Here is a 24,085-nt window from a genome sequence, read left to right on the forward strand (position 1 = left end):
AGGTCTCTTGGGGAAGATGGGAAAGGAAGTGGGAGCCCTGGAAATCCAGAGCCTGGAATACTGAGCAGCATGGCTCAGTGGAAAGAACCCGAGCTTGGGAGTCAGAAGCCATGGGGTCAAATCCCGGCTCTGCCAATTGTCAGCTGTGTGACTTCGGGCAAGTCACTTAACTTCTCTGTGCCTAAGTTTCCTCATCTGTAAAATGGGGATTAAAATTGTGAGCCGCACGTGGGACAAAATGATCACCTTGTATCTTCCCCAGTGCTTAGAACAGTGCTTTGCACATAGTAAGCGCTTAACAAATGCCATTATTATTATCATTATTTACTGCATTTCCACAGATGTGGGATGCAAAGAATGTTCATCCCTTCAGGGGTAAGTCAGAGTCCAAATGCACGTTCGAGGTACATAATGCCAGAAAGTAAGGGAAATCTGCCAAGGACTTTTCTGTTGACTGAGCTGAGGTGATGTTTCACATACAGTCAGCTCTTCCCCTCCCACTTTACCTCCCTGAACCCCTACTACAGTCCAGCCTTCCATCAATGAATCCAATTGAGTGCTTATTGTGTGCAGAACATTGTACTAAGCACTTGGGAATGTGCAGTATAACGGAGTCGGCAGACATGCTCCCTGCTCACAGTGACCCATACACTTCACTCCTCTGACACCAACCTACTCACTGTATCTCCATCTTGTTTCTCTCATCATCATCATCGGTATTTATTGAGCGCTAACAACCCCTCCCTTATGTGTCACTTATGCACTTGAGTCTGTGACCCTTAAACGTTTTAAACGCCCCTCCCCAGCCCCGCAGTACCTATGTACATACCCATCTATAATTTATTTTAATGTCTGCTCGAGTCTGTAAATTCCTCCTGGTCAGGAAGTGGGTCTGCCTTCTCTGCACTTTCGCAAATGTCTAGTACAGTGCCCTGCACAGTACATGGTAAACACTCGGTAAATACCATTAATTGATGATCTACTGTGTCTAAAGCACCAGACTGAACTAGTTGTGTAAGGAGTATATATGTATACAGGAGTATATATATGTATGTAGGGACCGTCTCTATGTGTTGCCAACTTGTACTTCCCAAGCACTTAGTACAGTGCTCTGCATGCAGTAAGCGCTCAATAAATATGATTGAATGAATGAATGAATGTTTCAGCACTCCCACCAAGTTTTTCCTGGATAATACTGAGCACCTGTCTCCCAAGTTTCTCTGAAATGGCTAAGGTGAGGCTTGGGGCTTTGAAGAGCCCTCCCCTTCAAACTCTTGCAATTCCGGGCATGTCTGATGTGGAGTGTGTCCTGATGGTTGAGAAGCAATGTGGCTAGTAGAAAGAGCACAGGCCAGGGAATTTTTGATTCTAGCATGATTCCACAAGTCTGCTGTGTGACTATGGACGAGTCACTTAACTTCTCCGTACCTCCTTTTCCTCTGCTATAAAAAGGGATTTTAATACCTGTTCTCCCTCCTACTTAAGACTGTGAGCCTCATTTAGGATATGGGCAATGTCCAAGCTCGATATGGGCAGGGAATGTATCTGTTTATCATTGTATTGGACTCTCCCAACTGCTTAGTACAGTGTGTAGAGTTAGCGCTCAGTAAATACGATTGAATGAACCTGATTATCTTGTATTTACCCCCGCACTTAGTACAGTGTTTGGCACCTAATAAGTACCTAATACCACCATTATTATTGTTAGTTATGGTTACACGATAAGAGCAGCCCTGGTCAAAATGTAGATGAATTATGAGAAACATTCACTCTTCCTCATCCTGTAAGACTATTAAATATGCTATGGATGGTACCTAAATGACAAGCAAAATGCATTTTCCTCCTGGATGTCTGCCAGTATCATAGTCTAATGAATGCTGTGCCCCACATTTTCATGTCTTACTCAATAATTCTAGGAGATAATCTGAGAGCCACCGACATAACTCTTCAAAGTTCTCCCTAACCCTCACCACTTCCTTACTCTTCCCCCATAGAAAAAGGATTAAAAAAAACCATAACTGTATGTGATTCTCTCTTTTTCAAACAGCTTTACTTATCCTCCTTTACTTATTCTTCACCCTCTAATAATAGTAATGCATTTATTAAGCATTGCTCTAAGCACTGGGGAAGACACAGGATGATCAGACAGATCCTATCCCATATGGGACTCTAAAACTAAGTAGGAGGGAGAATGGATATCGAATCTCCATTGTACAGATGATGTAACCGGGGCACAGAGAAGTTAGGTGACTTGCCTAAGGTCACACAGCAGGCACGTGGCACAGCTGGGATTAGAACTCAGGTCATCTGACTCCTAGGCCCGTGAATTTTCCACTAAGCCACATTGCTTCTCTAGACTGCAAGCCTTGACCGGGAATGTGTCTACCATATTTGTTATATTGTACTCTCCCAAGCACTAAGTACAGTGCTCTGTACACAGTAAACACTCAGTCAATACCTTTGACTGATTATCTGAGTGGCCCCGCGAGAATAGTACACACAAGTCCTCTGCAAAACATCACCTACGATGTCATGTTATGGTGCGTGCCAGCACAGAGCAATTATGTCATAGCGAACTAATTTTTCCACTCAGGGTTTCCAAATGTCTGAAGTCAGTCCTAAATATGGAAGAGTCTTAAAGAACTGTGTTTGCAATTACTAGGTCTTAGCTCGTCAACTAGCCATTCCCTGTTCCTCCTCCCTTTGCATTCTAGCTACACCCCTGCTTATCATCATCATCAATCGTATTTATTGAGCGCTTACCATGTGCAGAGCACTGTACTAAGCGCTTGGGAAGTACAAATTGGCAACATATAGAGACAGTCCCTACCCAACAGTGGGCTCACAGTCTAAAAGGGGGAGACAGAGAACAAAACAGAGGGGGATGCTTATCTCCCCTCTGCTTATCTCAGGGTGTCTACTACAGGCCTGGGAGACACAACCCCACACAGCCAGGCATGCCAGGGGAGCAGCAGCTGAGCCTGGCTCATCAATGTATCAATCAATCAATCAATCGTATTTATTGAGCACTTACTGTGTGCAGAGCACTGTACTAAGCGCTTGGGAAGTACAAGCTGGCAACATATAGAGACAGTCCCTACCCAACAGTGGGCTCACAGTCTAGAAGGGGGAGACAGAGAACAAAACCAAGCATACTAACAAAATAAAATAAATAGAATAGATCGGCTCATGGCTTCAACCCCCTCACTGTGACCCGTTCTTAACCTCTTCCTCCCACGCTTTCCACCCCAGCCTCCTCTCCTTCAGCCACCAGCTGCTTCAGGTTCTTCACTCCCCTTTCTCTGGTTCACTTTTTCTTCTTTTTTTTTTTAATGGCATTTATTAAGCACTTACTATATGCCAGGAACTATTCTCAGCACAGGCCTGGAAGTCGGAAAGTGATGGTCCTATTCCCGGCTCCACCACTTTGCTGTGTGACCTTGCCCAAGTCACTTCGCTTCTCTCTGCCTCAGGTACTTCATCTGTAAAATGGGGATTGAGACTGCGAGCCCCACATGGAACAGAAACTGTGTCCAACCCAATTTGTTTGTATCCACCCCAGCACTTAGTACAGTGCCTGGCACATAGTAAGCACTTATCAAATATTATTATTATTAATAATAATAATAATAATGGCATTTGTTAAGTGCTTACTATGTGCAAAGCACTGTTCTAAGTGCTGGGGGGATACAAGGTGATCAGGTTGTCCCGCGTGGGGCTCACAGTCATCATCCCCATTTTACAGATGAGATAACTGAGGCTCCGAGAAGTTAAGTGACTTGCCCAAGGCCACACAGCAGACATGTGGCGGAGCCGGGATTTGAACCCATGACCTCTGACTCCAAAGCCCGGGCTCTTTCCACTGAGTCACACTGCTTCTATATTATTATTATTATTATTACACGCTAGTCAGGTTGGTCTAGAATGTGGACTTTAGACCCATCTCTAGACTGTACGCTTGTTGTGGACATGGAATGTATTGGTTTATTGTTATATTGTACTCTTCTAAGTGCTTAGTATGGTGCTTTGCACACAGTAAGTACTCAATAAATAGATTTAATTGAATGATTGAATGAATGACACAGTCCATGCCCTACATGGGGTTCACAGTCTTGATCCCCATTTTACAGATGAGGTAACTGAGGCACAGAGGAGTAAGTGACTTGCTCAAAGTCCCATAGCAGATAAGTGGCAGAACCAGGATTAGACCCCAGGTCCTTCTCACTCCCAGACCAATGCTCATTCCACTAGGCCATGCTGCTTCTCTTATCTGAACTCTTAAGACTTATGTCCATGGCTTTTTTTTAATGGCATTTATTAAGTGCTTACTATGTGCAAAGCACTGTTCTAAGCGCTGGATTCAGATGTCCTGATTGCAATTTATAGACACATTTTTTTTTTAGTTCTGTCTATCTTTCAATCAAAAACTTCTTGAGGGCAAGGGCATTGATGGAGGCATCTTGCAAATCATTTTACTTATTCTACTGTATTTATTGAGCACTTATCATGTGCAGAGCACTGTCCTAAGTGCTTGGGGGAGTATAGTGCAACAATAAGCAGACACACTCCCTGCCCACAATGAGCTTACAATATGGAGCGGGGTATATGTTGGGGGGAAGACAGGCATCAGTACCAATAAATAAATTGCAGGTATGTACATAAGTGCTGTGGGGCTGGGAGGGGGCGAAGAACAAAGGGAGCAAGTCAGGGTGACGCAGAAGGGATTGAGAGAAGAAGAAGGGGAAGCTTAGTATGGGAAGGCCGCTCGGAGGAGATACGCTTTCAATAAGGCTTTGAAATGGGGGAGAGTAATTGTCAGATTTGAGGTGGGAGGATGATCCAGGCCAGAGGTAGGTGGTGGGCTAGGAGATAGGTGAGATCGAGACACAGTGAGAAGGTTAACATTATGGGAGCAAAGTGGGAGGGCTGGGTTGTAGAAGGAAATCAGCAGGGTGACGTAGGAGGGGGCAAGGTGGTGGAGCCTTAGTACAGTGCTCTGTCCAATCAATCAATCAATCAATCAATCATATTTATTGAGTGCTTACTGTGTGCAGAGCACTGTATTAAGCGCTTGGGAAGTACAAGTTGGCAACACATAGAGACAGTCCCTACCCAACAATCAATCAATCAATCAATCGTATTTATTGAGCACTTACTGTGTGCAGAGCACTGTACTAAGCACTTGGGAAGTACAAGTTGGCAACATATAGAGACGGTCCCTATCCAACAGTGGGCTCACAGTCTAGAAGGGGGAGACAGAGAACAAAACAAAACATATTAACAAAATAAAATAAATAGAATAGATATGTACAAGTAAAATAAATAAATAGAGTAATAAATACGTACAAACATATATAAATATATACAGGTGCTGTGGGGAAGGGAAGGAGGTAAGGCGGGGGGGTGGAGAGGGGGAGGAGGGGGAGAGGAAGGAGGGGGCTCAGTCTGGGAAGGCCTCCTGGAGGAGGTGAGCTCTCAGTAGGGCCTTGGAGGGAGGAAGAGAGCTAGCTTGGCGGAGAGAGCTTACTTGTTCACAGTAAGCACTCAATAAATACCATTGATTGACTGACTGATCCCTTCACTGTGCCCTCAATACGACTCCACAGAGAAGATGCTCAGTAAATAGTGAGATGAAGAGGGCAAGCCTTTCACCTTTTAAGAACCCCTTAACTGGCTCTTCAACAGTGTATTCAAGTTGGCTGAAAGCTTATGGGAGATTCACACTACAAGGTCCCTGTCCTCATTCTGACCCAGACATGGCCAGGGCAGCGGGTCAGACATCTATTTACTTTCCTCGGTTGATAGTCCCAGAAGTTATTAAAGAGCTTTTAGTACCCCCTGAGACTTTCTTGACTGACTCATTCATGACTGCATCATTGCTCCGATTTTCACTGTCTGAAATTGCACTATGAGATTTGCAGGGGGAGGCGAGAGGACTGGGATGGTTGATGTGGTCTAGTTCTCTGGCCCAATATCATGGAGAGAAAAAGCCCATCTTTCCTCTACTCCAAGTGTTGGGAAGGTTGTGACTTTTGAAGGAGGTTTGTGGTGATCAAATGTGAGGAATTGAGGAAGAATGTGGTTATTTCTAAATTGTTATATTATTTAGCCAAGGCCGGCTTCAGACTGTAAGACATCAGCCTGTGAGCTCATCTCTAGACTGTAACTTCACCGTGAGCAGAGAACATGTCTACCAACCCTTTTGTCTTGTACTCTTCCCAGCGCTTGGTACAGTGCTCTGCACAAAGTAAGCACTCAATAAATACAATTGATCGATTGATTGATTCCGATGGTAAGCAAATGAGGCAATGGCCTCAAGAAAGTATTACAAAGAAGACAGCACTGATCATTACAGATGTCAAAACATCTGCTTTGGGAAATGTGGAAACTTCAAAATACAGGGGTGAGGGGCGAGACTTGCCCCCCACAGAGAAACGCTGTAAGCTCCTTGAGGGAAGGTCTCTGAAGTGCTTAGTACAGCTCCCTGCTCATAGTAAGTGCTCAATAAATACCAATGAATGGTTGATTCAGGTATTTATTAAGCACTTATTGTGTAAAGAGCACTATACTGAGAGCTTGGGAGAGTACAAATTGCTTCATGATTGATTGGTTTATCATAACTACCGAGTGTAGTGTACTCTCCCAAGCCCTTAGCTCAGTGATCTCCACAAATTAAGTACTCAGTAAATACCAGTGACTTATTCTTCATTCCAAACAAACTTCCATCACGACAATATAGAGAAAACTGGGCACACTCATTGTGACATAATGGTGTGTGAAACCAGAGTCATTCATCATCATCATCATCATCATCAATCGTATTTATTGAGCGCTTACTACGTGCAGAGCACTGTACTAAGCACTTGGGAAGTACAAATTGGCAACATATAGAGACAGTCCCTACCCAACAGTGGGCTCACAGTCTAAAAGACTCATTCATTCAATTGTATTTATTGAGCATTTATTGTGTGCAAAGCACTGTACTAAGCACTTGGGAGAGTACGATACAACAACAGACACATTCCCTGCCCATACGGAGCTCACAGTCTAGAGGGGGAGACAGACATCAGACATTAATATCAATCAATCAATCAATCAATTACAAATATATACATATGTGCTGTGGGGGTGGGAGGGAGGTTGAAGGAAAGGGAGGAAGTCAGAGCCACACAGAAAAGAGTGGGAGAAGAGGAGAGGAGGGCTGAGTCAAGGAAGACTTCCTCGAGGAGATGTGTTTAAACTTAGACTTTGAATCTGTCTGATAGGAGGAGGGAGGGCATTCCAGGACAGAGGTAGGATGTGGGCGAGAGGTCGGCGGTGAGACAGACGAGATCGAGGTACAGTGAGAAGATTAGATGCGGCGACAAATTTTTCCCTGTCTTAGGCCAAATGTTATTGCCGGTCCCTTATTTAGCCAGTCATTTTCCCTGTTCTGTGTCCGTGCTCCCCACTCCATTTAAATTGCGACCCCATGTGAGAGAGGGATTGGTTCTGATTTAATATCCGTGTATTCTTTTCAGCACTAGTACAGCCCTGTACACATCATAAATGTTTACTAATGCTGTTGCCAAAACAATGCGATACAGAAATATTTGCATTCGGCTTTTACATCTAATGGGATTGGCTTTCATCATTTTCCCTGTCTTCGATAATAATAATAATAATAATGGCATTTATTAAGCGCTTACTATGTGCAACGCACTGTTCTAAGTGCTGGGGAGGTTACAAGATGATCAGGTTGTCCCACAGGGGGCTCACAGTCTTAATCCCCATTTTACAGATGAGGGAACTGAGGCACAGAGAAGTTGTGACTTGCCCACAGTCACACAGCTGACAAGTGGCGGAGCGGGGATTTGAACCCATGACCTCTGACTCCCAAGCCCGGGCTCTTTCCATTGAGCCACGCTGCTTCTCAAAAAGTAAACCAAATGTTTACAGTCATCAATACTGTTAGGCAGGGAATTTGTCTACCAATTCTGTTATACTGTACTCCCCCAAGCAGTTAGTACAGTGGTCTGCACACTGAAAGCATGCAATAAATATAATTGATGGATTATTGATTGAGGAGGTAACTGGATAGCAGTAGGATACCCACATATCTATGGTATGGCATCCTGAAAGAAGCAAGGAGAACAGAGGAAACACAACCTCAGCCATTCAAGATCATCAGGTCAAATGCAGTTCCTGTCCCATATGGGGCTCACAGCCTAGGGGGGAGGGAGACTAGGTGTGGAATCCCCATTTTACAGATAAGGGAACTGAGGCCCAGAGAAGTTAAGTGACATGCCCAAGGTCACACAGCAGGAAAATTGTAGAGCGATTATAACACAGGTTCTCGGGCTCCCAGGCCTGGGTTCTTTCAACTAGGCCAATCAAGAAAAGAGCCAGTGAGGACCAAGAAATAGAAAGGGGGAAACAGATAAAATCCTAGACATTGCAGGCAATCTCTGGATGAATTTCACTTGGGTGGGGCTCACCGTCTTGATCACTCTGTTCACCTACACTCACACTTGCAGGAAAATTGCACTCCTGGCACCATCATTTGGAAATACTATTGGCAGTCACGCACACACACAGCCCCCTCCCCGCCTCCCACCGCACATTCATTCACTCCCACTTTCTCTCTCAATGATGATGAAGAGGAAACCAAAATATGTAAGTGAAAGACCTTACATCCGTCTCTGGGGGAGTGAGTAACCACTAATGATTTCCAGAGGGCCGCAGACCCTCTGACCTCTGCTTGGAGAGGGAACGTGTCTACCAACACTGCAGTACTGTACTCTCCCAAGATCCTAGTACCGCAAGTGCTCAATAAATACAGTTGATTAATTGATTAAGGTCAGTAACTTAATGATCACTAATTTTAACCCGCTAAAAGACAGTTTCTTTTATAAATAAAACTTGGTGAAGGGTTTCTGAGTTTTATCTAACAGACACCAGCCCAGCTTTCCTTTTATGCTAAGGCTTCTCAGTACAGCACCCCAGGACCACTTGGCTGAGTGGCATAAGAAGGATAAGAAAGAAGACAAGAAAATAAGCCCTCTCACCCCGCCCACCCCCAGAAATGAAGCAGCAACCCTGAGCAGAGGACATTAAGACATTGTAATCTTTTCTGCAAAACAGTGGACTTTCCACTGGCAACATATGAGTCCGTCTGGTTCTGGCTTCACGTTGAGTAACACTGTGCCTTGATAATCCAGATTCAAAACTTCTGTACCTAAACAATATGGAGCAGGCTCCATGAATGTAATCCTGTTCGGGTATTTAATTGGCTAGAGACAGTAGTTATTCACAGGGTGTTTTGACAGTTTCTAGGAGGAGGATCATGCCGGAGCCAGGCTGGTGGATTAAAAAGCACTGCCAACCTCCAGGGAAAGAGAGAGCAGAACTGTGTGGTGTAAAATTAATCTGTCAGTAGTCCTTATTTGAGTCTCTCCTGTGACAGCCCAAGGAGGGAGTATAAAGAACGGAGGTATCTTGTAATTTGGGCACCCACTGGGGATAATCAGCTGATGTTACTTATTGAATTTTTACTAGTGCAGTAGACTAAGTGCTTAGGAGCGTATAATATAATAGAGTTGGTAGACAAGAGGCCTGCCCTCACGGAGTTTTCAGTCTAGTGAGGAGTAGACAATCTAGCGATTACAAATAACTGTGGAATGGTGCTTCAAACCCTGATCTTCTCTATCGCGGTTGGGTAGGGATGATCTTGGCAAGTGAGAGCCAAAGCTTTGAAAGTAAGTTTTGCCTATGTGCGCCAGCATCTCTATGTTTTGAGAGTGCTAGGGATTCACGTGGAATTGAACCATTTGAGGTTCCAGATTATTTCTGTTGTCTCAATCAATCATATTCACTGAGCACTTACTGTGGGCAGAATACTGAACACTAAGCATTTAGGAAAGTACAATAAAATAGAATTCGTAGGCACGATCCCCACCCACAAGAAGTTTACACTAGAGGGGTAGATGGACATTTAAATAAATTACAGATGGGAGAAATGGGAGAGTAAAAGGATAAGGTGCACAGAAAGAAAGGAGAGTAGGGGAAATGAGGACTTGGTCAGGGGAGGACCCTTATCATGCTCTTCTCCCAGTTGTGAAGGTCCCAGGCCAAAGGAAAACTGGAACTAGCCTCCAAGCCAAGGAAACTCGAATGGACACATTTTTTCCAACCTCTCCAGAGGTGATTAAAAAAACCACTTCCCTGCTCTGATGTAATCATTTTCTAAAGAGACTGGAGAATCACACCCTGATAGCCAAACAAACGCTCAAAATGGAAATAACTTGGCTAACTCAGGGAAAAAAGCCCCCTCCTACGGATATTTATATTCTAGGTAAATACACATGTTCACAAGATTAACATCATATTAATACTAAGAATTCAAAAACACATATTGCAGGAAGCTTGTACTTTCCCAAATGCTTTGGACTCTCCTAAGTGCTTAGTATAGTGCTTTGCACACAGTAAGCATTCAATAAATATGATTATTAATAACAAGTTTAGAATTTAGAAATAATTTTCAAATAATAATAATAATGGTATTTGTTAAGCACTTACTATGTGCAAAGCACTGTTCTAAGCACTGGGGATGTTACAAGGTGATCAGGTTGTCCCACAGGGGGCTCCCAGTTTTAATCCCCATTTTACAGATAAGGTAACTGAGGCCCAGAGAAGTGAAGTGACTTGCCCAAAGTCACACAGCTGACAGTTGCTGAAGCTGGGATTTGAACCCGTGATCTCTGACTCCAAAGCCCGGGCTCTTTCCACTGAGCCACGCTGCTTCTCCAATGTGTCTTCAAAGACACATAAATGTAAGCACCTTTGATTTTGATTAGAGCAGTTATCCCTGACTCAAAGTAAGTGTTGGAAAGAGTAGACTAGAAGGATGGTGTGTATGTGTGTGTGTGTGTGTGTGTGTGTGTGTGTGTGTGTGTGTGTGTGTGTGTGTTGAGGCAGGGGTGGTAGTGGGGATCTTGGATTTGGGGGAGCACATTTGGAGTACTAATTCTGGCACTAACTCACAAACAACTTAATTCCTCTGTGCACCCCCATCTCTCTATCTTTAATCAATAAAAATATCAACCAATAGTATTTATTAAGTGCTTACTCTGTGCAGAGCCTCTCCTATGAATCGATGCCTTATCGCGACAGTTTGCATATGCTGATGAAGCTTAGAACTATGTCATTAAGGGTTACCCATAATGGAAGGGTCTAAGCCAAAGCGTCGGACGAAGTTGATTCATCTGTGCTGGGCAGCAGAGGCATGGGAAAGGGTCAAAGGCGGATGTTCAAGTTATCATAACTGATCAAAGACAACAGCAGAGACTCAAGCTTTTACTGAATGGAAGAAGGCAATGGTAAACCACTACCGTATCTTTACCAAGAAACCTTACGGATACACATACTAGAATGACTTAATGGCAGAAGATGGGACGTTGTGAAGAGGGTGTGTCTATGGAGTCGCTATGGGTCAGAAATGACTCCATGGCATTTGAAGAAGAAGTGTGCAGAGCACTCTACTAAGCCCTTGGGAGAGTACAACAGAGTTGATAGATATATTCCTTGTCCCCAATGAGCTTACAGTCTAGAAAGGGAGATGGTAAAGATAAATAAATTATGGATATGTCCGTAAGTGCTGTGGAGCTGAGGGTGAATCTCAAATGCCCAAAGGTCACAGATCCAATTGCATAGACAATGTGAAGGAGAGAGGGAGCTGGGGAAAAGAGGGTTTACTGGGGAAGACCTCTTGGAGGTGATATGACTTCCTCTGCCGCTAACCTCCTCACTGTGCCTCATTCTCTCTTGTTCCACCATCGACCCCCGGCCCACATCATCAATCATCATCAATCGTATTTATTGAGCGCTTACTATGTGCAGAGTACTGTACTAAGCGCTTGGGAAGTACAAATTGGCAACATATAGAGACAGTCCCTACCCAACATTGGGCTCACAGTCTAAAAGGGGGAGACAGAGAACAAAACCAAACATACTAACAAAATAAAATAAATAGAATAGATATGTACAAGTAAAATAAATAAATAAATAGAGTAATAAATATGTACAAACCCTGGCCTGGAATGCCCTCCTTCCCAACATCCACCAAGCTAGCTCTCTTCCTCCCTTCCAAGCCTTACTGAGAGCTCACCTCCTCCAGGAGGCCTTCCCAGACTGAGCCCCCTTTTTCCTCTCCTCCTCTCCATCCCCCCACCCTACCTCCTTCCCCTCCCCACAGCACCTGTATATATGTTTGTACAGATTTATTACTCTATTTATTTTACTTGTACATATTTACTATTCTATTTATTTTGTTAATGATGTGCATCTAGCTTTACTTCTGTTTATTCTGATGACACCTGTCCACATGTTTTGTTGTCTGTCTCCCCCTTCTAGACTGTGAGCCCGTTGTTGGGTAGGGACCATCTCTATATGTTGCCAACTTGTACTTCCCAAGTGCTTAGTACAGTGCTCTGCACACACTAAGCGCTCAATAAATATGATTGAATGAATGAATGAATGATTTAAGAAGGCTGATGTGACCTCAGTAAGGCAAGCCTAAAGAAGTTTTAAGTTCCCTCAGGGCATGGTTTATATCTGCTTCAAGCTGAGGGAAAGTTATAGGTTTCCATACAGGCTGCCACACGCACCATACCGAGATCACATAAGAAAAGAGCACAATCTTTAGTTGCCACTGGTGACTGAATCTTTGCCCATTTAGTATGAGCTTCCCTGCTCCCTGGTCTCCTACTTGATAGACATGACTTACCCATCAAAGGTGGGACTTCTGCAGCAAAATGAATAACACGGGGGCAAGCGTGATCTGCACTCAATCCTTCCTCCCCACTGTAAACTAAGCTCACCTCCCTATGCAAGGAGGATGGTAAGGTAGACTATGGCATAATAGTGCTAATAATGATTCAATCATATTTACTGAGTGCTTACTGTGTGCAGAGCACTGTTCTAAGTGCTTGGAAAGTACAATTTGGCAACAGATAATGATATAACGATACTTATAAGCTCACCTTCCTATGCAAGGAAGATAGTAAGGTAGACTATGGCATAATAGTGCTAATAATGATTCAATCATATTTACTGAGCACTTACTGTGTGCAGAGCACTGTTCTAAGTGCTTGGAAAGTACAATTTGGCAACAGATAATGATATAATGATACTTACTGAGAGTTTCCCCCTCAGCCTCATAGGATGTTGCGTGGACTGTAAGCTGTTTATTTTGGATGTAAGGAACCTTAACTTAAAACTGTGTAATTAACTCAGTTCTGCCATGATGCAAGTTTCTGACGTGCATTTTCACTTAAACTAAGAGAAGCACCATGGCTCAGTGGAAAGAGCACGGGCTTTGGAGTCAGAGGTCATGGGTTCAAACCCTGGCTCCGCCAATTGTCAGCTGTGTGACTTTGGGCAAGTCACTTAACTTCTCTGTGCCTCAGTTACCTCATCTGTAAAATGGGAATTAAGACTGTGAGCCTCACGTGGGACAACTTGATCACCTTGCAACCTCCCCAGCGCTTAGAACAGTGCTTTGCACATAGTAAGCGCTTAATAAATGCCATTATTATTATTAAAACGCTGCTGGGGAATCAGTCAATGCCAATTGTTGTATTGAACTCCCCCAATCACTTACTACAGTACTCTGCATATAGTAAGCGCTCAATAAAGACTACTGATTGATTGATTCCTCCAACTCTGTTATACTGTAATCTCCCGAGGGCTTAGTGCAGTGCTCTGCACACAGTATATGCTAAATTAATACCACTGATTGATTCACTGATTACTGCTGAGGCTCAGTGGCACTGAGAACCCATTAGCTAATGTTCGATATGGGTAAGGAATGTGCCTGCTAATTCTGTTACATTTTATTCATTTGATCATATTTATTGAGTGCTTACTCATATAAAACATGGATTGTGTTCAACCTGATTAGCTTCTATTTATCCCTTACCACAGTGCTTGACACATTAAAGTACTTAGCAAATACCACACATCTCTACCTGGATTTACTGAGCTGGGTCAGATTGCTACTAGGGGGTCATTTGAGTCCACGGCTGACTCTACTCAGAGTAAAACCAATACTCTTTAAGCTCTCCATCACCTTGTCCCCTCCTACCTCACCTCCCTTCTCTCCTCCTACAGCTCAGCCCACACACTCCGCTTGTCTGCTGCTAACCTCCTCACTGTGCCTCGTTCTTGCCTGTCCTGTGGTCTACCCCTGGTCCATGTCCTACCTCTGGCCTGGAATGCCCCCTGCCCCTCCACATATCCACCAAACTAGCTCTTTTCCTCCCTTCAAAGCCCTACTGAGAGCTCACCTCCTACAGGAGGCCTTCCCAGACTGAGCCTCCCCTTTTTCCTCTCCCCCTCTTCTTCCTCTCCTCCTCCTCCCCTTCTCCCTATCCCCCCCTTACCCTTCCCCCTTCCCCTCCCCACAGCACTTGTGTATATTTGTACATATTTATTATTCTATTTTATCAATGATGTATATATAGCTAAAATTCTATTTATTCTGTTGGCATTGACACCTGTCTACTTGTTTTGTTTTGTTTTTTGTCTGTCTACCCCTTGTAGACTATGAGTCCGTTGTTGTGTAGGGACCATTTCTATATGTTGCCGATTTGTACTCCCAAGCGCTTAGTACAGTGTTCTGCACACAGTAAGCGCTCAATAAATATGATTGAATGAATGAATGAATAAATACGATTGAATGAATGAAAATATATATATATATATATACACACACACACTCACATACATATATATATATATATATAAATACCTTGGCCCTCCTACCTCACATCGTTTCTCTCCTTCCACAACCCAAATGGCACACTTCCCTCCTCTGATGCTAATCTTCTCACTGTGCTTCAATCTCGCCAACCCCTGGTCCACGTTCTGTCTCTGACCCAGAACGCCCTCCCTCCTCAAATCCCACAGACAATTACTCTCCCCCACTTCAAAGCCTTATTGAAGGCACATCTCCTCCGAAAGGCCATTCCAGACTAAGCCTCACTTTTCCTCATCTCCCACGCCCTTCTGATTCGCTCTGACTTGTTCCCCTTGCCCTTCCCTCGCTTCCCAGCCCCACAGCACTAATGTACATATCCGTAATTTTATGTATTTGTATCGATGTCTGTCTCCCCCCACCCCCCCCAGGCTGTGAGCTTGTTGTGGGCAGGGAATGTCACTGTTTATTGTTGTACTGAATGTTCCCAAGCGCTTAGTACAGTGCACACTGCACACAGTAAGCTCTTAATAAATATGATTGAATGACTGAGTATATATATGTGTATCCTGAACTCATGCAGTTCTCAGTAGCTCAACTACGACCAACTCCCCTTTCACTCACACTAAAAATGGAATGAACAAACATGATGCAGATAAGGATTTTTGGCCAGGAGAACACATACTTGGGTGTATCTCCTGAGTGACCCAGGAGTTAGCCGGATTAACAGCCCGTGCCCAGAATGTTAGGCGCTTTGAGTTGCTTCCTTCCTTCTGCTGTTTAAGGCCTTCCTGGACTTTGGGTACTAATTTTGGGTACTACCACGAGTGTCTCCAGGACAATATCTGGTTAGCAGGAGAGTGGGAGAACGACTGTAGGCTGGACAAGACTGAGATGCTCTTAGCCAATCAGGAGGGTATGTTGCATCAGTTCATTCGTTCATTCATTCATTCAATCGTATTTATTGAGCGCTTACTGTGTGCAGAGCACTGTACTAAGCGCTTGGGAAGTACAAGTTGGCAACATATAGAGATGGTCCCTTACAGTTAAACTAGAGTGGGCTCCAACGCTGAATCAGTGCTCCATTAGTTTCAAAGGTCGGTTGCCCCACAGAGATGGTCATGAGAATTTTCCATTGGAAAACACCTCTTATAACTGACTTATAACTGTTCAGCGCTTAGAACAGTGCTTTGCACATAGTAAGCACTTAATAAATGCCATTATTAACTGACAGTATTTCCCATGCAGAACCAGGTTGCTGACCCCTCCTCTCTAGGAGAGGATTTACTCAGCTGCAGGGGGCTGCTCTTCATGGAGAGGATCATCATCATCATCAATCGTATTTATTGAGCGCTTACTATGTGCAGAGCAGAGGATGCCTGCTTACCTAGGGCACATTCCCTTGGGTGGGAAGAGGGGACTAGGTGGGAAATCTTATGTTTTCCTCCCTATGGCTCCTCTAGATTGTAAGTTTGTTACATGCGGGGAATGTGTTTGTTTATTGTTGTGCTGTACTCTCCCCAGTGCTTAGTATAGTGCTCTGCACACAGTAAGTGCCCAGTAAATGTGACTGACTGACTGACTGTACATATTTGTTACTCTATTTATTTATTTATTTATTTTACTTGTACATATCTATTCTATTTATTTTATTTTGTTAGTACGTTTGGTTTTGTTCTCTGTCTCCCCCTTTTAGACTGTGAGCCCACTGTTAGGTAGGGACTGTCTCTATATGTTGCCAACTTGTACTTCCCAAGCGCTTAGTACAGTGCTCTGCACACAGTAAGCGCTCAATAAATACGATTGATGATGATGATGTTGATGACTGCTCCCTGTCTCTGGATAACCTAGACTGCGGGCTTCTCTCAGACATTCTCCCACCCCCTTCCCTCCCTGAAGGCTGTATCCAAGGCTGCCGCAGCTGTAGATTGGCCGTAATCAATGCTGACGGGCCAGGAAACACTAGTGGGGAGGTCAGTGGGAAGATAACTGAGCCACTGCAGAGTTAGGAAACTGTCTGGTGAACTGTTTTTACAAGCCCTGTGCCATTGATTCAGTCATTCAATCGAATTTATTGAGCAGTTACCGTATGCAAAGCACTTTACCTAGCGCTTGGGCGAGTGCAATATAACAACATCCCCTGCCCACAGTGAGCTCACAGTCTAGGACATGGGTGGCAATGGGCACCATTAGGGTTTCCCAGTTATATCACATTCAATAGAGCTAAGTACTGTTCTAGGGGCTGAGGAGAGAGAAATCAAACTCAAGCAGTTTACAGTTTACTGTGGGGAGTGGCAGGGAGGGAGGAGATGGCGACAAATGAACAAACCAGTAGGACAAACAATTTAGAGAATGTTTTGTTCACAGGAGACTTTTTTGCTTGACACTGAAAGGTGGTGGATCAGAAAAGGTAAGCAGAGATCATTTCTCCCAGACACGCACAACTGTAAACAACATGAACAACTGAGAGAGCACGAACCTGCGATACAGAGGACCTGAGTTCTAATGCCAGCGCTGTCACTTGTCAGTTGTTTGACCTTGGGCAAGTCACTTCATTTCCTTGTGCCTCAGTTACCTCATCTGTAAAATGGGGATTAAGTCTGTGAGCCCTATGTGAGTCAGGGACTGTGTCCAGCCCAATTATCTCGTATCTACCCCAGAGCTTAGTAAGAAGTCTGGTTCATAGTAAGTGCTTAACTAATACCCTTAGAACAAAACAAAACAAAATAATCCATGTCTCTTGCATTCTTTGCAGGAAGCCAAATGCCTGGTCCCTTTTCATGGTGATCACTCTTAGATGAGAGGCTAATGATTCCCCTGTGGATCCTAGATGGAATCAAAGCCAGTAGATGCTATGTTGGATTGAGAAAGAGGAGAGAGAGACACATACAGAGAGAGAAAATGTGTGTATGTGTGTGTATGTGCGTGTGTTTGCTCTGTTACTTTATAAGGGGCTCAACATAGGAATCTGGCATAAACACCTGAAAAGCAATGCTTCCTGCTCCAAACCCTCCTTTCCTTCAGGAGAAATATTTTCCCCAAATAGATACCTATTTTCCCCAAATAGGTATTTTCCCCAAATAGATAGATATAGAGAAGCAGCGTGGCTCAGTGGAAAGAGCACGGACTTTGGAGTCAGAGGTCAGGGGTTCAAATCCCGGTTCTGCCACTTGTCAGCTGTGTGACTTTGGGCAAGTCACTTAACTTCTCTGGGCCTCAGTTCCTCATCTGTAAAATGGGGATGAAGATTGGGAGCCCCATGTGGGACAACCTGATTACGGTGTATCCCCCCAGCGCTTAGAACAGTGCTTTGTGCATAGTAAGTGCTTAATAAATGCCATCATCATCCTTATTATTATTATTATTATATCTGGTCCCACCTTTCTGAGCTTCCTCACGTCCCAGGACTCCATTTAGACCTGTTCTTAGCATAGGCACCTTCTGCCTCTGCAGTAGTGACGTCTCATAAGTTCCTCCCTGTTCCTTCATCTCCTTCCCCTCATCCTGACTTCACTGAACATCACAGGCTTTCGGGTAGGGAGAGTCTGGGATGCCTTCCCTTGACTATGCTGGGAAATGGACAGAGAAGTTTTTTTCCTTGACTGAACTGTGTATAACCCTCTGCAATGTCCTTCTTCTTGCTTGCACTGTTTGCAAATCATTGTCATTTACATTAGTAAATTAATAAACTCTTCAAAGTTAACTCTGTTAAATTAGTAAACATCTTGAAAAAAGAGAGTGGGTGTCTTCCACTCTTGTGATCCCCCAATAATAATGATGGGATTTGTTAAGCCTTTACCGACAGCACACTGTATTGGGTTAGAACAGGATAATCAGGGAGGAAGGATGTGTTCCTGTTTGTCTGTTCCTCCCCTCTGCTAGTCTGTGAGCTCACTGTGGGCAGTGACCATGTCTGTTTATTGTTGTATTGTACTCTCCCAATTGTTAAGTACAGTGCTCTGCACACAGTAATCACTCAATAAATATGATTGAATGAGTGAATTCAATGATGGAGATCAGGTATTTAATTCCCATTTTACAGATGAGGGAACTGAGGACCAGAGAAGTTAGTGACTTGCCCAGTGTTACTCATCAGGTAAGGAGCAGAGCTGAGAATAGAACCCAGGTCCTCTTTCTTCCAGGCTTGCGCTCTTTCTACTAGGTCAAATTCCCAGTATTCGGCACCAAGTAAGAACTCAATAACCACCACAGATTGGTTGAGAAGCCCAAATTTGCTAGTTTTGTCAGCATCTGTTCCAGCAGGACAGCCACCCTAGGTTAAACTCTCACAGTCTAAATCTGTTATGCTCCAATGCTTAGAACAGTGTTTGGCTCATTGTAAGTGCTTAACGAATACCATCATTATTATTAAAAACAGGTCAGAGATACAGAACATGGTTCCAACGTCCTTGGAAAACTGCTACAGCTAGCCCAGAGTGGATCATCCATGTTTTTTTTTTCCAATAAATATTACATATTTTCCAAACCTTTAGAGGTTTGCTTCAAGGGGGAAGCAGACATCAAAATCTTCAGTCGATCAGTAGTACATATCGAGTACCTACTGTGTACAAAATACTGTACTAAGCTCTTGTGAGAGTACAATAGGGTTAGTAATCAGTCAATCAACTGCATTTATTGAGTGGTTACTGTATGCGGAGCACTGAAATAAGCACTTGGGAGAGTGCAATATGACAGAGATGGTAGAGACGTTCCCTGCTTCCAAGCCTAGAGGGGAGAAAGACATTAAAATAAATTATGGATATGAACATAAGTGCTGTGGTGCTGAGGCTGGGGGAATAAAGGGCAAATCTAAAATGCAAGGGTGACATAGAAGGCCAAGAGAGTAGGGGAAGTGAGGCTTTAGTTGGGGGAGACTTTCTGGAGATGTGATTTCAATAAGGCTTTGAAGGTGGAGAGAGGGGTGATCTGTCAGATATGATGGGGGAGGGTCCTTGCTCCCAAGGAATTTACAATCTAGCCGGGGAGACAGATACTAAAATAAATCAGAGATAAGAAGGAAAAAAGGGATACATACCTAGAGAAGCAGTGTGGCTTAGTGGAAAGAACATGGGCTTAGGAATCAGAGGTCATGAGTCCTAATCCCGACTCTGCCACTTGTCAGCTGTGTGACTTTGGGCAAGTCACTTAACTTCTCTGTGCCTTAGTTACCTCATCTGTAAAATGGGGATTAAGACTGTGACCCCCACATGGGACAACCTGATTACCTTGTATCTTCCCCAGTGCTTGGCACATAGTAAGTGCTTAACATATACCATTATTATTACAAGTTAATCCTTAAGTAACAAAAGCACTTAGGGTAGTTGTGAGTTTTCTGGTATCAATTAATCAGTGGTATTTATTTAGTACTACTACTAATAATAATAATAATGGCATTTATTTAGGACTTACTATATGCAAAGCACTGTTCTAAGTGCTGGGGAGGTTACAAGGTAATCAGATTGTCCCACAGGAGGCTCACAGTCTTAATCCCCATTAAGCACTTACTATGTGCAAAGCACTGTTCTAAGCGCTGGGGAGGTTACAAGGTGATCAGGTTGTCCCACGGGGGGCTCACAGTCTTAATCCCCATTTTACAGATGAGGGAACTGAGGCCCATAGAAGTGAAGTGACTTGCCTAAAGTCACACAGCTGACAAGTGGCAGAGGCGAGATTTGAACCCTTGACCTCTGACTCCAAAGCCCGTGCTCTTTCCACTGAGCCATGCTGCTTCCTACTAGTGTGTGTGGGCACAGAGAAGTTAAGTGATTTGCTCAAGGACGCAGAGCAGTCAAGCAGCAGAGCCAGGATTATATTCCAGGCCCATGGTCTTTCCACTTACCTGTTCTGTTTCCCTCCTACACCCCAGTTCGTGTGAATTTATTAAATTTGACAAGTGTACGTCAGGTTTAAGTAGTTATGAAATCACCTCGCAGTATCCTATCTCTGAGCAAGGCACTAGCAAATCTTCATGGATCTTGGGCAAATGAAATACTGTCATCACTTACCAAATAACAAGGAAGGATGGATGGTTTCTGCTGGATAATAATAATAATAATAATAATAATAATAATAATAATAATAATAATAATGGCATTTATTAAGCACTTACTGTGTGCAAAGCACTATTCTAAGCGCTGGGGGATATAAGGTGATCAGGTTGTCCCACGTGGGGCTCACAGTCTTAATCCCATTTTACAGATGAGGTAACTGAGGCACAGAGAAGTTAAGTGGCTTGCCCAAGGCCCCACAGCTGACAAGTGGCAGAGCCGGGATTCGAACCCATGACCTCTGACTCCAAAGCCCGTGCTGTTTCCACTGAGCCATGCTGCTTCTCCAATAGTATTTGTTAAGCACTTACTATGTGCAAAACACTGTTCTAAGTGCTGGGGAGCTTACAAGGTGATCAGGTTGTCCCAGGAGGGGCTCCCCATTTGAGAGATGAGGTAACTGAGGCCCAGAGAAGTGAAGTGACTTGCCCAAAGTCACACAGCTGACAGTCGGCGGAGTCAGGATTTGAACCCATGACCTCTGACTCCAAAGCCCGGGCTCTTCCCACTGAGCCACACACTTTCATTCCACAGGTTAAATAACCCTTCCTAATTCCTGCCCAAGCCAGTTCTTTCCCGTGAGAAGAAATGTCTCAGGTGGACGCTTGATTTTAAGCGCTCTTTATAGCAGTTCTAACATCTTCAGACATGCTCCCTATGTGCGTACGTGACCGATCTTTTCTAATCATTACAGTGTCAGGGCTGCTGAGGCCCAGAGACGTTATCGGCATTAACTTGTTTTTCTGTAAATTCAATTCTTTACAATGGAAACTCTTAAGTTTCCCAACACAAGGTTATAAAAACAATAATGAAAAATGGCATTGGATAAATACAAGTTGAACACCCAGAAGAAATTAAGCGGGGTGGGGGGGGAGATAAATGAAGCTACCGGCACTGTTAAACAAAGCTTGTGTTGTTCCTTTGTTTTTGATTTATGCTGTAAATTGCTGCTGGTCGATACACATCTATCCATCATCCTTGTAGCAGAAGTGATAGTATTGCACAGGCTACAATCAGAGCTTTCTCCTCTGAGTTTGAAAACAAAAATCCAAGTTCCCTATGTTAGACCACTGGGCGGAGCTTTCTAATAGGGATAATATTAAAATACTAAGAGGCCGAAGACCTGTGGGTCATTTAAAGTCCTGAAATATCAACCTCTTCACTCTCCCTCACCAGTCTGCACAGTGACCCACCTAGTACTGGTTTCTGCAACTTCCTGCCTCTCCTCTACTCCCACCTGTTCAAGTTTCCACTCTCTCTCTCCCCACACCGTTTCCCAATTCTCTTGTGGATTTTACATCTGCTGCCTCTTCTCATCATCCATTTCCCCCATCTTGGCATTTCTCTCTGTTTATCTTCTTTCCTCTCCCCTTCTCTCAGGCATTTCCCGTTGCCTGGGAACCATAAATACGATTGAATGAATCTTGCTATTGACTCCATTTCTTCCCTTTGTCCTGGTTAACTCCTGGTTTCTTTTTGCCTCTCATCAGCTATTGCTCTTTTCCTCCTTTCTGTATTTCTCTATTCTGTCCCATGCTCTTCCTCCTGTCATCCCCCTTTCCTATGCAGATCTTTGTCTTTTTTCTGTATCTCTCACCGCACCCCTACTCCCCACCACTGAGTCCATGAAGAAAATCCCCTTTTCTTATGACATTTAGGCACTTACCATATGCCAGGCACTATAATAAGCCCTGCGCTGAAAACAAAATAGGTTGGACACAGTCCTTGTTCCACCTAGGGGTCACAGCCTTAGCCTTCATTTTACAGATGAGGCAACTGAATCACGAAGAAGTTATTAATAATAATACTTGTTGCATTTCTTAAGCACTTACTCTGTGCCAGGCACTGTACTAAGCACTGCAGTAGATACTAGATAATAGAGTTGGACTCCCTCTCCCACATAGGGTTCATGTCTTAATCCCCATTTTGCAGATGAGGTAACTGAGGCTCAAAGAAGTTGTGACTTGCCCAAGGTTATGCAGTGGACAAGCGACGGAGCCGGGAATTCCAGAACTGGGCAGGACCCGGGGGCCTGGCCAAGATGCCGCGGGAGGGGAAGAACCGCTTCCCGGCCTCTGCATCCCGAGCCCAGGCCAAGTCTGATGGTTGGAGGGGGGTCCGTGTGGCCCAGGAATACATCTAGCACAGAACCACTCTCCTGAGGTGAGAGGAGCTCTTGAAGCATAGTGGGGTATAACAGCTCAGTGCCTGAGGTTATCCATCCTGACATGGGGGAAGAGCAGGCAGGGAATCCACTGGCTCTCCCATTCTCCACCCTCAACCCGTTCCCAGCTTTAGCAGAAACAGGTTCAAAACCAGTACCATGTGGGGCTGCTTCTCTTCATCCCCTCACCCCCACCCGCGAAAAAATGCACTAACGTGAACCAATGAACTAAGAACTAAATCATGTCCGCTCCTCCTCTTCACTCTCTCAGAACGTTTTTATTTAAGCATAATTTTTCAGAACCAAAGTAACTTGACAGAACCTGGTCCTGTGGGCCACTGGGAAGAGGGTTAGGAGGAAAGCGGGCAGTCCAAGAAGGAATGATCCTGGCTGAAGTTCCAAGCCAAAGGAGAAAGCCCGAGTGTTTAAAACGAGGTTTTAAGGCAGTGACTCCTGCTTATACTCCCCTTGCTCTTTGGAACAACTCCTAATGTTAAAGGAAGGCAGATGCTTTTGAATAGTGAGGTTTTTCTGCCATTCTAAAAGGAAAAGAGGAAAGAAGAGGGAAAGAGAGAGAGAGAGAGACAGTCAGTCGCATACCTTCCTAGGAACCAGTCCCACGCTGCTCAAGTCGGGAACATATGAAAGTTGTCAAGAGCTCTGCCCGGAGCTCGCTTTGATTCCAACTTCTGCTTGGAAGTGGCAGTCCGATCTGAAGGATCGGCTCATCTTTCAATTGATGGTGATGTAATCAGCTCCTAGCTATATTTCTCTCACTCTACTCCACCCACTGACCTCTAATCCTGTTCAAGAACAAAAACTGGCACCAATTCAATTCGAAGCCACGGATATTGATTCAAGAAGTCAGAGCAATCAGTGCTTTGTGAGCCACCCAGGAATAAAACATCCAGAAGGTTGCGTTCAATTCGGGTGCAAAAAGAGAATTCTTTTAATTTGCCTCCACACACACTTCCTTGCAGGATGGAACTCTGTCATGCATCTTGGAAAAGATTTCCTGGAGACATGAAAAATTTATTCAGAAGTTGCCTGAAAAGCCGCAAGTGCTTTGTGTATTCCAGACATTAGCAAATTCATTAGAGACAATATTCAAGGATCCTATCTGTGCTCCTTATTTAAAGT

General features: G+C 44.1%; 1 protein-coding gene across 1 annotated transcript in view; it reads right to left on the minus strand.

Moving 5' to 3' along the window:
- BDKRB2 (bradykinin receptor B2) overlaps positions 1 to 23,610 on the minus strand; it is a 42,576-nt gene extending 18,966 nt beyond the window's left edge. Inside the window, exon 1 of the mRNA XM_038748669.1 lies at positions 23,546 to 23,610. The gene's annotated coding sequence lies outside the window, so the exon portion shown is untranslated. The remainder of the gene's footprint in view (positions 1 to 23,545) is intronic.
- Between the last annotated feature and the right edge of the window lie 475 nt (positions 23,611 to 24,085).

The sequence above is a fragment of the Tachyglossus aculeatus genome, chromosome 1 (assembly GCF_015852505.1).
Source record: "Tachyglossus aculeatus isolate mTacAcu1 chromosome 1, mTacAcu1.pri, whole genome shotgun sequence".
In the NCBI taxonomy this organism is placed as follows: domain Eukaryota; kingdom Metazoa; phylum Chordata; class Mammalia; order Monotremata; family Tachyglossidae; genus Tachyglossus; species Tachyglossus aculeatus.